This window comes from Dendrobates tinctorius, unplaced genomic scaffold (assembly GCF_039654945.1).
Source record: "Dendrobates tinctorius isolate UK_male_01 unplaced genomic scaffold, ASM3965494v1 ptg000035l, whole genome shotgun sequence".
NCBI lineage: Eukaryota > Metazoa > Chordata > Amphibia > Anura > Dendrobatidae > Dendrobates > Dendrobates tinctorius.
The window spans coordinates 62027807-62048465 of record NW_027361703.1 but is presented as its reverse complement, the minus strand read 5'-3'; the positions used below and the strand labels follow the sequence as shown (position 1 = coordinate 62048465).

Here is a 20659-nt window from a genome sequence, read left to right as displayed (position 1 = left end):
GGGTCAGGATTCTGCAGAGTTATACTGTCAAAAATTCTCAAAGTGGACAGTCCTTACTACATGGAATGATAGTGCATTGACAGCTCTCTTTTGAAAGGGTTTATCAGAGACTGTAAAAGATGTTATGGTGGGATTTCCTGTTCCCTCTGGTCTGGATGATTCTATGTCATTAGCCATTCAAGTTGATCGGCGTTTACGTGAACGTAAAACTACATGAGAGGCGCTGCCACCTTTTGAACAAACGTCTGAACCTATGCAATGTGATGGGCTTTTGTCTAGGGCGCAACATCAGGAGTTTAGAAGGCGTAATAAGCTGTGTTTTTTTCTGTGGAGACGCCTCTCATACTATTTCTGTCTGCCCTAAACGAGAGAAACGTTTTGCACACACATTTCCTGTGGGCAGTGTGCAACCTAAGTTTCTTTTGGCAATTACTCTGATCTGCTCCTTATCCACGTTTTCCACTAAGACTTTTGTGGATTCAGGAGCAGCGTTGAATCTGATGGATTTGGACTTTGCTAAACGTTGTGGTTTTTCCATGACGCCTTTGCAGACGCCTATTCCTTTGAGGGGTATTGATGCTACTCCTTTGGCGGAGAATAAACCTCAGTTTTGGACCCAGGTGATAATGTGAGTTGCCCCAGACCACCAAGAAAATTGTAAATTTTTGGTGCTGCATAATTTGCATGATACTATTGTTCTGGGTTTTCCTTGGTTGCAAACTCATAATCCAGTTTTGCATTGGAAATCTGGGTCTGTGGTGAGTTGGGGTTGTCAGTGTGTTCTTAGGGACGCTCCTGTTTTCTCCACCTCTCCTCAGTCTCATGATATTCCTGATTATCTAGCCGATTTTTCTGATGTATTTAGTGAGAGCAAGTCTGCGTCTTTGCCTCCTCATAGGAGTTATGACTGTGCAATTGAGTTGATGCCTGGGTGTAAATTTCCCAAGGGTCGGCTTTTCAACTTATCAGTACCCGAACATGATGCTATGCGATCCTATATTAAGAAATCGTTGGAGAAGGTTCATATTAGACCATCCACGTCACCTTTAGGTGCTGGGTTTTTTTTTGTGGCCAAGAAAGATGGTTCATTGAGACCGTGTATTGATTATCGTTCCCTTAACAAGATGACGGTTCAATATCAGTACCCGTTACCTCTGATGTATGATTTATTCTCCAGAGTTAAGAGTGACTGCTGGTTTACTAAGCTTGACCTCAGGGGGGCGTATAATCTTCTTCGCATCAAGCACGGGGTTGAATGGAAGACGGCGTTTAATACTCCGGAGGGACATTTTGAGTACCTGGTGATGCCTTTTGGGCTCACTAATGCCCCTTCTGTCTTCCAGTCCTTTATGAATTATATTTTCCTTGACTTTGTGGATAAGTTTTTGATCATCTATCTGGATGATATTTTGATCTTTTCTAGTGATTGGGATTCTCATGTGGAACACGCCCGGACTGTGTTCCGGATTTTGAGGGAGAATTCCCTGTTTGTTAAGGGATCGAAATGCCTCTTTGGTATACAGAGGATTTCATTTTTGGGATTTATCTGATCTCCATCGACTATTGAAATGGACCCGGCCAAGGTACAGGCCATTTATGATTGGGTTCAGCCTACTTGTTTGAAGGCCCTCCAGAAGTTTTTGGGTTTTGCCAATTTCTATCGTAAATTTATAGGTAATTTTTCTGGTATTGTCAAACCACTGACTGATCTGACCTAGAAGGGCGCTGATGTGCTGAATTGGTCTCCTGAGGCTTTTTCAGCATTTCAGGAGCTTAAGCAGAGATTTACTTCAGCTCAAGTTTTACGGCAACCTGCTGTCTCACTTTCATTTCAGGTGGAGGTAGATGCTTCTGAGATTGGTGCAGGAGCTGTTTTGTCCCAAAAAGACCCTGTGACTTCTAAGATGAATCCCTGTGCCTTCTTTTCTCGAAAGTTCTCCCCATCTGAATGCAACTATGTCGTGGGGAATCGGGAATTGTTGGCCACGAAATGGGCATTTGAGGAGTGGAGACATTGGTTGGAAGGAACTAGACATCAAGTTGTGGTCCTCTTCGATCACAAGAATTTGATTTATCTGGAGTCGGCCAAACGCTTGAATCCTAGACAGGCTAGATGGGCCTTGTTTTTCACGTGTTTTAATTTTGTGGCTTCTTTTCTTCCGGGCGCTAAGAATGTTAAGGCAGACGCCCTTTCTAGGAGTTTCTTTGCCGATTCTCTTAATGTGACCGAGCCTACTACCATCCTAGGTGAGGGGGTAGTTCTTTCTGCCATTTCACCCAATTTGAGACGCGCCCTGGAGGAATTTCAGGAGGATAAACCTGAGCGTTGCCCTATGGGAAAATTGTATGTTCCTGACCAGTGGAGAAAGAGAGTGATGTCTGAAATTCATTGCTCCGCATTGGCTGGTTATCCAGGTATTTTTGGTACCAGAGATTTGGTGAGTCGGTCTTTTTGGTGGCCTGCCTTTTCTCGTGACGTCAGGAATTTTGTACAGTCCTGTGGGACTTGTTCTCGGTCTAAACCCTGTTCTCGTGGGTTGCTGATGCCCTTGCCGGTGCCCAAGAGGCCATGGACCCATATCTCAATGGATTTTATTTCTGATCTTCCTGTCTCTCAGAGAATGACTGTTATCTGGTTGATTTGTGATAGATTTTTGAAGATGGTCCATCTTGTACTACTCCCAAAGTTGCCATCTACCTCTGAGTTGGTGCCCTTGTTTTTACAACAGGTGGTTCAGTTACATGGGATTCCTGAGAACATTGTGTCCGACAGAGGAGTCCAGTTTGTTTCCAGATTCTGGAAAGCCTTTTGTTCCAATCTGGGAATTCAGTTATCCTTTTCCTCCGCATTTCATCCCCAGACCAATGGACAGACTGAGAGAACAAACCAGACCTTGGAGTCTTATTTGAGATGTTTTATATCTGCTGATCAGGATGATTGGGTCTCATTTTTGCCCTTGGCCGAATTCGCACTGAACAATAGAGCTAGTTCTGCCACTTTGATGTCACCCTTTTTCTGTAATTTTGGGTTTCATCCTCGATTCTCTTCAGGGCAAGTGGAATCTTCGTCCTGCCCAGGTGTGGACACTGTGGTTAAGAGAATGCAACAGATATGGGACCAAGTGGTGGATAAGTTGTCACTCTCTCAGGAAAAGGCCCAGCGATTTTCCAACCAGCATAGGACCATTGGTCCCCGGTTTAAAGTGGGTGATATGGTTTGGTTGTCATCTAAGAATATTCCTATGAAGGTTGCATCTCCTAAATTTAAGCCAAGATTTATTGGACCTTATAAGATTTTGGAGATTCTTAATCCTGTTTCATTTCGATTGGCTCTTCCAGTTACGTTCAAGATCCATAACGTATTTCACAAATCTCTGTTGAAGAGGTTTGTTGAGCCAATGGTTCCTATGGCAGCACCTCCTGACCCTGTGTTGGATGAAGGCAATGTGGAATATGAGGTAGAGAAAATATTGGATTCTCGTTTGGTTAGACGGAGACTCCAGTATTTGGTCAAATGGAAGGGTTATGGCCAGGAGGATAATTCTTGGGTCTCTGCCTCTGATATTCATGCCAATAGATTGGTTCGTGCTTTTCACCGGACCCATCCTGATCGGCCTGGTGGCGTGGATGAGGGTTCGGTGACCCCTCCTCAAGGGGGGGTACTGTTGTGAGTTCATTCTCTGGTCCACCAGTTGTGAGTTCTCCTTCCAGACTCCCTCTGTTGGTAACAGGAGGTAGTGAGGCTGATTTAATCATTAGAGATCTGCCACCTGATAATGAGGATGACGATTGGACTTCAGGAATCTCAGACTGGATTTAAGACAGCCGACGCCCTATTCTGGTGATTCCTTCTGGCTTGTCAGGTCTTGGTCTTCAGCTCTGTTCCAGTCATCTAAAGCTAAGTTTTCTGCTAATGTTCACACTTGATTTTGTTGGTCTATTCAGCTTTTTTTGTGTGGACAGCCAGCCCCGGCAGGGGCTGCGCTGAATTTCCACTCTTATTTATCTGTATTTGCCAATTTGCTTTTTGTCCCTTACTAGTTTGGCCTCTTTTTGCTCTGTCTCAGAATATTTGAGTGCTGATATAGTGGGAGAAGTCTAGTGACTTCAGGGTTAATTTTGGTATCAGAAGTGTTGGACATTATTTTTGTAGGGTTTTTTGCAGGTTGCAGACAGTGTCTTTCCTTTCCTTTCTAGTTAGTTTGGGCCCCATCGTTTGCTCAGCCTATTTTCCTGCCTGTGTTTGTGCTTTCATCTTGTTTCACCGTCAATACATGTGTGGGGGCTGTCTTTCCTTTGGGGTCTGCTCTGGGGCAGTTAGTTTTTCCCTTTTCATGCTTCAGGCTTATTTAGTCTTCCGGCTGTGACGAAGCGTCTAGGAACATCGTAGGTATGCTCCACGGCTGCTGCTAGTTGTTGTGGTAGGGTCAGGGATATGCAATCTGCATTGTTACCAACCTCTCTGGTTTTCTGTGACTTAGCTTGTTTTGCTTTTTTCTCCTCAGTGACCCATTCATAACAGGAGGGGATCCTTACCCTGCTTAAGAATGACCACTATAATAGCCTCTAGCATGGATGGAGGGAGCTGACCCGTATCACTTGCAGATTGAAAGACTTTTAGCAGCAGAGGCAGTAAAACATTACTGAAGCTTTTGTAAAATTCACCAGGGATACCGTCCGACCCTGGGGCCTTCTCATTAGGAAACCCTGAAAGCACATATTCCAGCTCCTCAATCGTCAGGGGCCTATCCAACTCCTCAACTGCTTGCTTAGAAAGTTTAGGAAGTTTTATCTTAGACAGATATGTGTCCATTTCTCCCTCGCAAGGCGTGGCCCTAGAAGCTTACAGTTCAGAATAGTACTTTTTAAACTCTGCTAAGATGTCCTTATTATCTGTGATAGTAACCCCCTCTGTATTATGTAAACTCGATATATGAGCCAAGCCCTCCTGTTCCTTAATAACAGAAGCCAATCGGTGTCCCGTACTTTCTCCCGCCTCAAAGAACTTCTGCTTATAGAACAAACATTTATGCTCAGCTTTGTCAAGTAAATGGTCCGAGTATACTTTCTGAGCCTCCTCCCACTGCCTCCTACTGGAGTCTGATGGTGTATTAGTAAATTCAAGTTCATATCCTCTTCACGGAGGAAGGATGTCAACCTTCTGGATTTGGACTTAAATTGTTAAATTTCTTTTGAAAGAACCCCTCTACAAAAAGCTTTAAGAGCATCCCAGACAATGTTTTGCGGGGCGGTGTCAATATTATGATGTAGATATTCCTTAATACAACCTTTTATAGTATTTCCATTAATCAGAAGAAGCCAATTTGGGTTTAGCCGACATGGGGCCCGACTCCTCACTCCGTCAACTTCCCATCTCAGCTGCACTCTAATGGGTGAGTGATCCGAAACACTTCTTGTTAAGTATTTGACCTCGGCCACCAGAGTCCGCATCGAATCAGAACCTATCGCCAAGTCAATTCTTGACAATGTGTGGTGGGATGAGGAGTAACAGGAATAGACTTTAAGTTTAGGATTTTTTAACCGCCAAATATCATGAAGACCCAACTCAGTAAGTGCAGCAGCCATTTTCGGGGGGGGGGGAGCTCTGATATATTACCTGAGTGGATTTTATCCCAGAAGAGATGGAGATAGTTGTTAAAAGTCCCCCAACAATTGAACTGGGGCAGGAGGGTTTTTGCTAATAAAAAGAGATTTTTTCCTAAGAACTTCACCAGAGTAGGGCCGTGGGATGTACAGGGCAACCAATATCATATGAATACCATAAACAGAGCAGACCAGACAAACATATCTTCTATCTGCATCAATAGAAGAGCTGTCACACACAAATGGGATGGAGCGATGAATTAGAATGCTAACCCCTCGAGCATGAGTGAAATACACTGAGTGGAATGACGCACCCACCCAGGGGTTTCTAAGTGTCTGGAAATTGTCCCTGACTAAATGTGTTTCTGTCAAGCAAACAATAGCTGGGTGATAATTATGGAGGGATGAAAAAAATGCATACCTTTTATTGGTGTTCCCCAACCCTCTTACGTTCCAGGCCAATAGGTTCACGTTTTGAGCCATATCAAATTTATATAATTGTTTACCAAAATATCCAAATTATCTAAACTGACTATGCCTGCATAATATAACTGAAACCTGGGCCCCCTAGGGAGCATCTGTTCCATACTGAAACACCCACACACAAACCCAAACAATATCCACACAACGAAACATTTCTCTCTAGAAGAGAGATTAGGGGCCTTTAAGAAAACTAGGCCAACACCGCAGTTAAGCCAGTGTGTCATGCACATAGGCAGATACAAAAATTTCCACACAGGGAGACCCGCCATCCGGCGGGACTAGATGACACTCAGCCCCTCCTCGAGATCAAGTCAACCAAAAATCTGCGTGAGTTTTGGTGTGGTAAAACCAAATGATAAGGCTATCCTGCAAGGATGAAAAAATCTAAGTGCAAGTGGATATGAGAGCCACCGGCTTAGCAATAGATGCCGTAGAAATTGCCAGAAAGTGCTGGTGTCAATGTATGCTCCTCAGTAAGTCTTTCTCGTTATCATCAAGCCAGTCCAGGGCGGTTTTTGGAGAGTCAAAGAAACTGAATTGTCCCCTTGGCCACCACACGTAGCTTGGCTGGGTAGAGCATAGCATAGGGAATTTGGATATTCCTCAGACGTTTCTTGATATCTAGAAATTGTGCCCTCTTTTTCTGCACCTCCAGGGAAAAGTCTGGATATATAGAAACCCTATTGCCATCAATGGTGAGTTCCTGAAGTTCTCTAGCCCACCTGAGGATGGCGTCTCTATCTTTGTAATGCAGGAGTTTCAGGAGAATGGGCCGTGGGGGTGTCCCAGGTGGGGGAGGTCGAGCTGGGACCCCTATGCACCCTCTTTATGGAAAAAAACGGGTAGAGAATGTCCTTTCCCATGGCACCTGTCAGCCATGTCTCCAGAAAGGCAGCCGAATTTCGGCCTTCCGCTCTCTCCAGGACCCCCACCAGGCGCAGGTTGCTTCTGCAAGAGCGATTTTCCAAATCATCAACTTTGCAGATCAATAGAGATATATTGTGGATAGCTCTACCCAGGTCTCGAGTCGCAGGGGTCAATTTATCTTCAGTTATGCCCACTCGCCTCTCCAACTCACCCACTCTCTTTCACTGTGTGTAGATCATGCTTTATACAGGATATGTCCACTTTCATCTCTGACATCTGAGTGGTTACATCCTTCAGAGTGGAATTGCAAGCATTGATTGCTACTAGGATCTCACTCAACGTGGGTTCAGACATTGAGGAGTTAACATGTGGACTGTCTTTCTCGGCCTCTCCATCCTTCCTGCTGATCTCATCAGCCTGCTTTGTGGAGCTAATAGGGATGTTTGTACTCACAGTCTCTGCAGATAATGAACGCTGCTTCTCCTCTCCATCAGGGTGTTCATGAAGAGGAACTCTGGGAAACTTCTCAAGTTTAGCACGTGCATCTGAATTCCTGTTTGCAGGAGAGCAGTGTATAGTCGCCATCTTAGATTGTCCTCTCTTACCCCTTGCTGAGTCCATATCAGTCTTCCTGCTTCGGGAAGAAGCCACACTCCTTCCCCAGATAATCTCTTTGTAAGGAGGATTTGGGTGAAAGAGCACAGATAGCAAATATCACCGGTGGCAGGATAAACACAGGATAATCTGCGGGAGCTCACATTTTACAGTCTGCCCTACATGCCGTCTAGGCCACACCCCCCACAAGCAACCATTTTTATACGGATAGTACGTTTCATATTACCATTCACGTAAATGTAAGGACCCAATGTTTCCCAGTAGTACGTTGGCAAAGCATCACACTGCCTCTCCCAGCTCACACTTCTTGTTATAATGCAGCCATCGCTTGCACACTTAACTGATGCAGGCGCACCTGGCCACTCACACGATGCCTAAAAACTATAATCTTCCCAGAAGGTGCTCAAAGATATCCAGAGAGGCGCACTTAATCAGGACTTAATTCTCTTCACTTCTGGCAAGGAAAGGATGATCCTTTATTATTGAAACTTCAATGTACAAAATGACGTGTTTCGGAGCAATAAGTAATCTTGTTTTTTTTTTGTTTTTTTTCAAAATGCTACCTGTTCTTAAACACAAAATATATGGACTGCCATCTCCCAAAACGATATCTAAAAATGGAAAATACATATTTGTAGTTAATAGTTTATTTTTCAGTAAAACATTCCTATTTAAAATGTAAGCAGATTTTGTGAATGAAATGTTGGAGAGAACACTTAGTTTTTAAGTTTATAATTGCACTTCTCCAGGGCAATCTCCACAGCTGCCTCAATCCTACAGGACACTGACACTTTGGCATAGAGTTGTACGTATGTTCGCACAACTAAGAAAGGAGAGCATATATCTGCTTAATCCCTTATTCAATAGTGTATACATATTAACTGTATAAGCGCCTTTTTTTTCTTATTCTAATCCTATTTGTCCGCCTTCAGCTGCTTCTCTGAAACATGATGTAAAAAGCAAGATCCATGAGAACAGGCCACCTCCTTTCATTGCTACATGGTACAGTTCTGATGCTCACTTGTTTTTGGTGGCATAAAGGGGATAACCTATCTCTATCATAGCCAGCATTAACACTTTGAGCAGTTTGTGCTACAGTTGCCGTGTCAAGCATGCAGGTGGTGCATGTGGTTCAGGGACTCACTGTACCACGGGTTCAGGCTTACCTAGGAAGGGTGTGGCTAAGCGGCTACCTGGTGGTCACTGGAGCTCCTGGTGATGGAGTCAGGCTTGAGCTGCAGGTAGCCACCATGTACCACTCCTAGGTAGTCCCTTTTGTTGGGCTTTCCATGCCTTCTATATACATCAAGTTGGGCCCCTTTTTTCTATTTAAGTCCATAGGAGTAGACTTTTTGGTTTGTGCAGTTACACTATGATACTGTAATACCGTGTGTGTATATTTATGGACCTTGGGATATGGAATGTCCCCTCTTTTTCACATGTGGTGAGATATAATAAGTGCACCAAATGGTATCTATATTAGTATGGGTGTCTTTGTTTTCTTGCACTTAATAATTTTCCCTATGTATTTTGACCCTTATTTATTATAGTGCTCATGTAATTAGCGCCCATATGGTACATTGCAATTTTTTTACATGTGTTGTTTTTTTCCTTCTACAATTTGTCGCATTAGCCCTCTGATTTTGTTTTGTGCAGGTGTCAAATAATCTTACTTTTTTTTTTTTTGTTTGTTTTTTATTATTTAAAACTTTGGTGCCCTTTTCTAACATGGCGCTTTTGCGCAGGGAGTTGATGCTGCACTACGCTGGTGTGGCCATCTGGCTCCCCCTTCCAGTCGGCGCCTTGGTGCCCTTTTCCAACATGGCGTTAGTATTCCTGTCTATTTTTTGCGCATGTGCACCTATTTTGAGCTGCGCTATGCCAGTGCGGCCATTTAGCTTCCCCTCCTAGTCAGTGCATGGTGGCGATGGGCGTCCGGTCACGTGGGGACCCGCGTCATCCGGGTGTCACGGCCTGTCATTCGCTGTGCCGGAGGATGGGCATTTGGTTGCCCAGGCAGCGGCTGCTGAGTTCCGGCTTTTCTTTTATTATTTAAATTTTGTTTGCTATTAGACATAGCACCCCCCGACGAAGGTTTCCCGAAGCGCGCGTTGGGGACCCTCTACTTGCTTGCGTGCACTTGCATTTATAAGGTAATCTTTTGACATATGGTGTGTTGTGTGGGCATATATGTTATATATTTCTATGACTTCAGTGTAATCTTTGTATATTGACCTATCTAGTTGGTCAGCAATATGGTACTTTACCTGCTATGTCTTTGAGGTACTTTTAGCAGCAACTATGCTTCATGGTGTCCTTATGTCTATGTGACAAGTTTCCAGCATTTTTAGCATGTTTTATTGTTCCTTGCCCTTTATCCAATAAAACAATTTTATATCATGATCTTTATTGTTGTCTTGGAAGTATTTTCCTCCCCTCCCCTTCTAGGTAGTCCCTTATACGGCAGCTGCTGACCCCGAGCGTCCCGCACGTAGACACTGATTCTGACTCTGTTCAGACTACTTCACCCGCAGGTCGGATACTGACATGGAGTCACAGACAGGGCTGCATTTGGAGACCGGTTTTAGCAGTACGGATATACAAAGTACACAATCAGACACTGGCCGCACAAGGACCAAGGGAGCAGGTTTAGGCATTGGCCACACACGGTCCAGGGGACTAGGTTCAAGCAATGGCCACATACGAACCAGGGGACAAGGTTCAGGCAGTGGTCACATACGGACCAGGGAACGAGGTTAAGGCAATGGCCACATACAGACCAGGGGGCGAGGTTCAGGCAATGGCCACATACGGACCAGGAGGCGAGGTTCAGGCAATGGCCACATGTGGACCAGGGGACAAGGTTCAGGCAGTGGCCACATACGGACCAGGGGACGAGGTTCTGACAATGGCCACTCATGGACCAGGGGATGAGGCCTAGGAAAAGGTCATGCATAGACCTGGGGATTAGGTTCAAGCACTTGCTATGCACGGACCAGAGGATGAGGTTCAGGCTCTGGCCCACATGGACCAGGGGTTCGGGTTCAGGACGTTATCCACGCAAGGACCAGGGAACCTAACAACGCACTAGTACCACACTTCACTCACTAATGACTCAATGTTGCTTGGACACCTCCCTATTGGAGAGGGTGCCTTTTATACAGAATGTCTCCCAGCTGTTTGCTGGAGGCATTTTACCATGTGGACTCGCTACCCCATGAAGGGCAGGGGAGCTCGTGCGCACTAGGCGTGCCGCCGGGACAGACACTGGCAGCACGGATCACTCTGGGGACTGCCGTGTGGCTGTGAGTATACCAGCGTCCCTGCATGGAGAAGGAAGGTGAACCATGCAGGGGCGCTGGAACTGGCGTCACATGCTGTAGCTATGGGACTGAGCCAGATAGACTAGATTTTAGTCTCCATACCTACCAGGGTACTTTGGGTGAACTTTACCTGAGGCAAGTTCACTGGAAGTCATAGTTTGGGACTGTTTTTGGTTGGTTTAAACCACTGCACACCAGAAACGGCTCACAATATGCTTTACCCCAGTCGATTAGCAATTAGTTTGATCCTTGTTATAGTCACCCAGCTCCTTATGCTTGCAAATTTTTCCTGCTTGTCAACTTTAAGAACTTACTTTTTACGTACAGCCACCATTTGATATCTAAAAATTATCAAGAGATAATCTGTGTTCTACTCTTTACCTGCTGGTGGTTAAGGTTGGTATTTCCTAATAGATTTAAAAAGAAAATGTAAGATAGGTAAGGGATAAACCAGGAATACAGCTAGAACCACCTATAGGTGACTAATGAACCAGAAAAAGAGCCAGAACCCTCTATTATAAATATACTAGCTGAAGAGCCCGGCGTTGCCTGGGCATAGTAACCAACTGTGGTTAGTTATAACAAATTATAATGATTATATTGCACATAAAAACATTTCACATCATATATTCAACACTACAGATTTGCAACACAAATTAACTAAACGATTACCCAAGTATCCTCTCCTGTGTGATACTTTCTGCTGAGCTGTGTATCTAATCCTATCATGTGTTTCTGACTGCTCAGCCGTGTATCTAATCCTATCCTGTGTGATACTGACTGCTCAGCCGTGTATCTAATCCTCTCCTGTGTGATACTGACTGCTGATCCGTGTATCTAATCCTATCCTGTGTGATACTGACTTCTGAGCCGTGTATCTAATCCTGTTCTGTGTGATACTGTCTGCTGAGCCGTGTATCTGATAGACGATAAGAATAATAGGCCTCAGTTACAACTGTCTACAAAGAAAACTGTTGCTGATAGCAACCAATCACAGCTCATTTCTCATCTTTTAAACAGCTCTGGGACAGCATGGCGAGTTTTGAGTGGCGACTTTTGTGTTTTGACTTTTATGTGGCGAGGTTGGTGTATGTGTGGTGTAATGTGTGCTGAGGGTGGTATATGTGGTGAAGCACGTGGTAGTGTGTGGCGCATTTTGTGTGTGTTCATATCCCCGTGTGTGGTGAGTAACCCATGTCAGGGCCCCACCTTAGCAACTGTACGGTATATACTCTTTGGCACCATTGCTCTCATTCTTTAAGTCCCCCTTGTTCACATCTGGCAGCTGTCAGTTTGCCTCCAAAACTTTTCCTTTCACTTTTTCCCCATTATGTAGATAGGGGCAAAATTGTTTTGTGAATTGGAATGCGCAGGGTTAAAATTTCACCTCACAACATAGCCAATGACGCTCCCGGAGTCCAGACGTGTGACTGTGCAAAATTTTGTGGCTGTAGCTACGACGGTGCAGTTGCCAATTCATACACTTTTTCCCCACTATGTAGATAGGGGTAAAATTGTTTGGGGAACTGGGCATAGTAACTAATTGTGGTTAGTTATAACATATTATAATTATCCTCCATCCTATAGTCCCGTGTCCATATACCCATCATACTTATCCACCATCCCATAGGCCCGTGCCCATATACCCATCGTACATATCCTCCATCCCATAGTCGAGTGCCCATATACCCATCACACATCCTCCATCCCATAGTCCCATGCCCATATACCCATCATACATATTCGCCATCCCATAGTCGAGTACCCATATACCTATCACACAGCCTTCATCTCATAGTCCCATGCCCATATACCCATCATACATATCCTCCATCCCATAGTCCCATGCCCATATACCTATCATACATATCGGCCATCCCATAGTCCCGTGCCCATATACCCGTCATACATATCCTCCATCCCATAGTCCAGTGCCCATATACCCATCACACATCCTCCATCCCATAGTCCCGTGCCCATATACCCATTATGACATCATCATCACCATGGCAACCATTATGACATAACCGTCACAATTGCAAACTATTAAGACATCATCGTCACCATGGCAACCATTGTGACAGCATCTTCGCTATTGCAACCTAGTATGACATTAGCGTGGCCATGGAAACCATTATGACATCATAATGAGGGGCGGGGCTTGTTACACACACACTTTTTCCCCATTATGTAGATAGGGGCAAAATTGTTTGGTGAATTGGAACGCGCGGGGTTAAAATTTCGCCTCACAACATAGCCTAGGATGCTCTCGGTGTCCAGACGTGTGACTGTGCCATATTTTGTGGCTGTAGCTGTGACGGTGTGGATGCCAATCCCGGACATACACACATACATACATACACTCACTTGAGCTTTATATATTAGATTGTTGGGTGTACAGAGAGGCTTTCATTTCTTAACTTCATATGTATAGAGGGGATGGTGTGAAGAGAAATGTAGATTATTTATAATATTAAGAATAATTTCTGTTGGTAAGGAACGGAAGGGGTACCATGATCATCTAACCCACAACTAAAATAATAAACTTTTGAGTCCAAAGGTGAAGGTGAGGGGCACAATTGGAATGAGTGATTAAGCAGCAACTATCTGATGTGTGTGGTCAGAGTATGATTCCTGATAAAATATTAAATTCCCCTGTATACATGATTATTTTAATCTGTCCTTGTTACCTTTTGTGATTTAAAGCTCATTTTTTTAAATTACTGCAAACTGGAATGAATGATGTATCATGCTCCTAATTTCTGGTGGGTTCTTTCAGCAAATGTTTGTGATCTGGACACAACACATCATACAGTTACAGTGACACTGGTCAGAAATTTCTAAACAATAAAACCACTGGTTTTATGAATGGAAACCAAATTCTGGCAAGCAACATAAGCTTTTGTTTTCACACATGAATAAAAGCTAATTGTATCCTATGAAATAACATCTTTCGCATAGTTAGGGAAGTTGCGTCCTAACGAAATGAACAGTTTGTTATTAGGGGAATTGTAATGTACAATTGAATCAATCAGTAATCTCCGATTATTTCAGCATCCACTTCCAATTATACAGCAACGGTGTTTTCTAGCGGTTTTTAAATTCTATAGAGAAATTTATGAGAAAAACGCCAGAAAAAAAATGCAATACCCAAAGGATGCTGCTTTATGAGAAAAACACTGTTGCACAAAATGTAACAAATATGACAAAAAAATAAAATTCTGTTTCCATAGAATTTACATGTTTTGACTATAGACTTCAACGCAACATCGGGGGGAGTATCACTTTTAAAAATAAAATCCATGCCATTAAAAACACATGTAATCATTCTGTGCGAGTTCAGCCATGAGATTTTTCCTACAAGCACAGTGATGAGGGATTCTAAGAACCTGTTGCCTTGAAAGTGCTGTGCTAGCAAGATACTCTAAAGGAAGGAGAGTCATAACTAGGATGTAACGGACTCGTAGAAGTTCAGATAAATCTGGTTCGACCAAACTTCACTCCAATGTTTGGTTTGGGTACCTGAACCGGAACCCCATCTACATCAATGGGGACCCGAAATTTGGAGCTGGAAAATATTCTCTCACTGCCTCTCCTCTCCCCAAAATGTAAAACTGTCAATATTCTGAGTTCAGCACTGGTATGAACCCGGAACTTTACAGTTCGGGTTCGCTCATCTGTAATTATAACTCAAATCCTATTACTTTAAATCCCTGCTCTTTCAAGACTTTGAAGTCCAGAGTGGGCTCCATCGCAGCCTTCATTCATGTATATTCATACAGATAACTGACTGGGACCGCTCACTCAGCAGAGATTTAAATGAACAAATCACTAGGAATACTATAATTTTTCTTATTGTACCTTAATAACTCTGGAATGCCTCAGCGTAGCTCTGTAATTCTGAGATTTTTTTGTGACATATTCTACTTAATGATATTGGTAAGTTTTGTTCGATATGACTTGCATTTATTTTTTGAAGTATTGGAAATTTGGTAAAAATGTTGAAATTGTGGCAATTTTCAAACTTTTAATTTTTATGCCCTTTAAACCAGACAGTTATAGCACACAAAATGGCTAATAAATAATATTTACCACATGTTTACTTTATATCAACATAATTTTTGAAACCTATTGTTTTTTGGGGATTAGGAAGTTAGAAGGGTTAAAAATTGATCAGCAGTTTCACATTTTTCCAACAAAATTTACAAAACCAATTCTTTTAGAGACCACATTTGAAGTGACTTTGAGGGCCTGTATAACATAAAATACCCTGAAATGACTCCATTTTACTAAAAACTATTCCCTTCAAACTGCACAAAAACCACATCCAAAAAGTTTAACACCACTTCATGTGCTTCAGAGGAACTAAAGCAACGTAGAAGGAAAAAAAATAAAGTTTTACCTTTTCCAACAAAAATGTTACTTTAGCCCCAAATTTTTTATTTTTGTCAGGGGAGCAGGAGAATATGCACCATAGAATTCACTAGTGCACTATGCACTTTAAAACATATATTGTTTATAGCTCTAGTATTTTATCTATGGTCTAATATTGAGAAGTCTAGCTTGAGTGAATTTTTCAGAGAAAAGAATATAATGTGATTTTCCTATCATTTGGGAAGAATCTTATCTCAGCCTCCATTTTTTCTGTGCCTAATATTTCTGTAAAATTCTGAGTTAATATATGTGTTGATCAATAAAAATTCAATATTTTAAAATCCGCAAAAAATCTTTTTCAAGTCACTTCATTTTTGTTCTTGTTCCCAAACATATACTGGGGTATACAAAAATAATTGTGTTAATCTTCATGTGAAAGAAGTGTTAACCCATGTATATAGGGTAATTATTATTGCTGTGGACTACTGTGTATATCCATTGAAAACAGTAAACACAGACTTAGATGTATTCACCCCAAGCGCCCATTTGAGAACATGCAAGATGAAATAAAGTCAAGAGTAATATTTGTCCTATAGCGCTTATGAACAAGTAAAATATCTGCCAAATTATTAAGGGTGAAGGATATACTATATCCCTAAGACGGAGTTATAATAACCTCAAGTACCCATCAACGAGCATAATGAAGTGCATATAAAACAAATTTTATACTTGCCAGAGAACAATAAGAGGTAGAGTGTATGTCATGTCCCAACGCATATCGCTATGCCATGTAGCTTCGTCAGGAGAAGTTAGTATTATGTGCGTCCAGTCTCGTATAAATAGAAGTGCATTTACTGTTTTTACCAAGACCACCGATACCTGAGTCGGCAATCTGGGAACACCCATGGAGCAGCCAAAAGGGAATGTATAGTGTACCTTCATTGCCGGTCAGCGTGCTTGCCAAGTAGGCGTTCCAGACACCGGAAGATATCAGTTCTCATGCGCATAAAGGATCATGAAAAAAAGACCGATATATCGGTCAGTCAATACAGCTGCGCTTGTGTGTGCTGGAGCTATGCGTTCCATGTGTAACAGAACTAACCAAATGTGTATCGCGTGTCAGGAGAGCTGGTACTTTCTCCCAAGACTTCCCGCTGAAACAGTTCACTATGAGTTTAGGTTCCTGTATCCAGTCCTTAAGTGTAGGCAGCACAACCGTTATACAAATAATAGGAGATTACGTCTACTGATGACTCAAATGATGAAGAATGTGAAAAATAAAATAAATAAAAAAACAAAACATGAAATACAAATAATGAGTGGATTTAAGGAAATGTGTAAAAGTTAAACCAAGCTTGCATCGTCTCTAATGTTAAGACCTTATAAAAAAAAAAAAAAAAGTCCTCTAAAGAATAGTAAAAAATAGACCGATTTGATGGTCGACAAATACAAGAAATATGCGTGTCATAAATCAGGAGAAACACAGTGTCTGCAAATTGAGATTCTGGCTTGGCTTTCATCCTAAGTCATGTAACAAGGCTCGTTAAAGGGTCGACATTGACTTTTAGGATTGCTACTTCCAATAGGTGGCACTAGAGTTCTAGTCCTCTTCCTCGCTGAAGAGAGAATTTGCATAATTAGCATAAATCAGGAGAACTAATGCTGTATTCCCAAAACATCCCACCAATACAACCCTTCTTAAATCCACATTCCCACTTACAATCCTGGATATAGGCAATGCAACCTAGATGTAAATGGTCGTGAGCAAAATCTGCTAATGTCTCAAGAAATTATGATGATAAAAGAAAAAGAAAACAAAAAAACAGCAAAAAAATGAATGAATAAAAAAAACTAAAAAATAATGAATGTAAGAAAATTAACCCGTAACTACATTATCTATTATGGACAAGAGGCGCAATGCTAGAGACCTAATAAATAGAATATCCTAAGAAGGCTAAATTATTACAGTTTAAGAATCTCATGCTCATGATAAAGGTCATCTAAACTAAGGCATGAGAAACCCTGTAAATTATCTCTTCATTTATGCCATGGGGGCAACAGAATTGAGTCTATAGATCCATCTAGACTCTAGTCTCAATAATTCTCCTTGGCGGTCAGATTTACGAATGTTATTAGGCAGTTTTTGTAGACCCACCACCGTTAAGCCTTTGCAAGCTACTAGAATGTACTTGTAAAAAATGGTTCGCTACTGTTGACAAAGTTTTACCCTTCACCTGATCTTGTTTGGCCAAATTGATATTAGACATGTGCTGTTGTGTGCGTCTTTGCGGTTCTTGCGATGTTTGTCCCACATATATTTTAGGACAGGCTCACACTAGTGCATAAATTTTTAACTGTCAGACAATTCACAGACTTGTATAAGATTGAGCTGAGTAAATTAAATATTGCCACTTTTTCCACTAAAATGTTGCTATCACCCCCAAGTTTGTAAGTTTTAAAAGGGGTAATAGGAGAAAATGAACAGTACAATTTATTCAATTTCTCTTGAGTGCGCCAATACCCCATTAGTGGTCAAAAACTATTTTTCAGGAGCAGTATAAGTCTCCGAAGGAAGGTGCGCCACATTACAGTGCTGATTTTGCGGTTATGGTTTGCGAGTGCAATGTCACGTTAGCAGAGTCCCTGACATCCCAGAAAGTCAGAATCCCCCTTAAGGCCATTTTCACACATCCGTTTTGCGTCAGGCGAGATCCGGCTTTTTATTGTAAAACCGGATCCGGCGAAATGCAATGCCGTATCCGGTTTTTCCCCAATGACTTGTATTAGCGCCGGATGGCAATGCGGTTCGTCCGTTTTTTGCCGGATCCGGCTATTTGTCTCATTCCGGCGTCTGGAAAAAGCGGCTACTGTAACGTTTTTTGTCTCCGGCGAAAAAGCCAGAAGCGCCGGATCCAGAAAAAGACGGATCCAGCCACCTGACGGCAAAAAACTGATGTGTGAAAGTAGCCTAAGTGACCCCATGTTGCAAACTACATCTCTCAATGAATTCAAGTAGGGGTGTACTGATCATCTTGACACCACATGTGTCACAGATTGGTCACTGAAGAAAAAAATAATTATATATTTACCACATAAAAAAATTTCCCCCAGATTTTACATTTTAACAAGGGGAAATGGGTAAACAGGGTTTATGCTGAACGTGGCAGTACCCCAGATAGTATTGCTTAGCCACACGTGAGACTCTGGAGGAAGAGAGCGCTATTTGACTCTTGGAGAACAAATTATCATAGAACACCGGTAGTTTGCAGACTCCATATACAGAGCCCATAAGTGCCAGAAGAGGAGAATCCTTCCTCAAGTGACTCCATTTTGGAAATTACACAACTGTGGGAATTTAATAACATAAATGACTACATGGGTGTTTTCCAGAAAAAAAGCAGCAATGGTTATTGCTAAGTGAAAATTGCAAATCTGCCAGTGTATTGAACATACATTGTGCCCAGTTCATTATTATTATTATTATTATTATTATTATTATTATTTATTTATTTATATAGCACCATTGATTCCATGGTGCTGTACATGAGAAGGGGTTACATACAAATTACAGATATCACTTACAGTAAACAAACTAACAATGACAGACTGATACAGAGGGGAGAGGACCCTGCCCTTTCGGGCTTACATGCTACAGGAGGGTGGGGAAGGAGACAGTAGGTTGGTGGGTTGCAGAAGTTTCGGTGTTGGTTGAGGTGATATCACCGGTAGTGGTGAGAGAGAAGGAGGTAGCGGGGTCATTGCAGGCTGTAGGCTTTCTTGAAGAGGTGGGTTTTCAGGTTCCGTCTGAAGGATCCAAATGTGGTTGATAGTGGGACTTGTTGGGGCAAAGAATTCCAGAGAATAGAGGCTATTCGGGAGAAGTCTTGGAGGCGGTTGGGTGAGGAGCGAATAAGTGTGGAGGAGAGAAGGAGGTCTGGGGAGGACCGGAGATTACATGAGGGAAGGTATCGGGAGATTATTTCAGATACATATGGGGGAGACAGGTTATAGATGGCCTTGTAGGTCAGAATTAGTAATTTGAACTGGATACGCTGAGGGAATGGGAGCCAGTGAAGAGATTTGCAGAGGGAAGAAGCGGAGGAGTAGCGAGGAGAGAGATGAATTAGTCGGTCGGCAGAGTTAAGGATGGACTGGAGAGGTGCGAGGGTGTTAGCAGGGAGACCACAGAAAAGGATGTTGCAGTAGTGGAGGCAGGAGATGATGAGGGCATGCACAAGCATTTTAGTTCATGATTTTATAGACGCATACCCCGTAAATTAGGCGGCCATTCCGCTACAAAAATGTTAAACATGTGGACTCTAAGGGTATGTGCACACGTTGCGGAATCTGCTGTGGATTTTTCCACGCCGATTTGGCTAACTCTGCAGGTCAAATGACTAGCGTTTTACCTGCGGATTAGCCCGCGGTTTTCCCCTGCGTTTTGACACCTGATGATGGAGAGCAGGTGTCAAACCGCTGCGTATTCCGCACAAAGAAGTGACATGCTGCAGATCTAAAACCGCAGCTAATCCGCGTGAAAATGCGCAGCATGTGCACTGCGTTTTTCAATTTCCATTGACTATAAAGGTACTGTACAACGCAGCAGAAACTGCTGCGCATACGCAGGGCCAAATTATGCAGCAGAATCCGCAATGTGTGCACACACCCTGAGTGTGGTTTAGGCACACTGTGGGGCTCAGAAATGGAGGGATTTGTTTTCAGAATTGTGTCACTTTTGGGTATTTTCTGTTATATTGACTCCCCCAAACTCACTTCAAATGGGAGGTGGTCCCTAAAAAAAATGGTTTTGTAAATTTTGTTGGTAAAATAAATCGTTGGTCAACTTTTAACCCTTATAACGTTCTAACAAAAAAAAATTGTTTCCAAAATTGTGCTGATGTAAAGTAGACATGTGGGAAATGTTATTTATTAACTATTTTGTGTGACACCACTCTCTAAATTAAGGGTACAAAAATTAAGTTTGAAAATTACAAAATTTTTGCCAAAATTTCTGTTTTTTCATTAATAAACCCAAGTTATATCAAATAAATGTTCCCACTAACACGAAGTACAATATGTCACGAAAAAACAAACTCCGAATCAGTGGGATACGTTGCAGTATTCCAGAGCTATAACGTCATAAAGTGACAGTGGTCAGAATTGTAAAAATTGGCTTGGTCATTAAGTACCAAATTGGCTCTGTCACTAAGGGGTTAAATAAAAAAAAGCCTGTACATGTTTGATATCTGTGGACTCATGATGACCCGGAGAATCATAATTGCACGCCAGTTTTTAGCTTGCTGAACATGGAAAAAAAAAAACTGAACAAAAAACAGAACATAGCCCTGTTGTGAAGGGGAACTTGTCACATTGTAAATGCAGTTTGATCTGTG

At 42.4% G+C, this 20659-nt stretch overlaps 1 protein-coding gene across 1 annotated transcript in view; it reads left to right on the top strand.

Moving 5' to 3' along the window:
• Positions 1-20659, top strand: part of SLC2A13 (solute carrier family 2 member 13) — a 401421-nt gene that overhangs the window by 173541 nt on the left and 207221 nt on the right. The window lies entirely within an intron of this gene.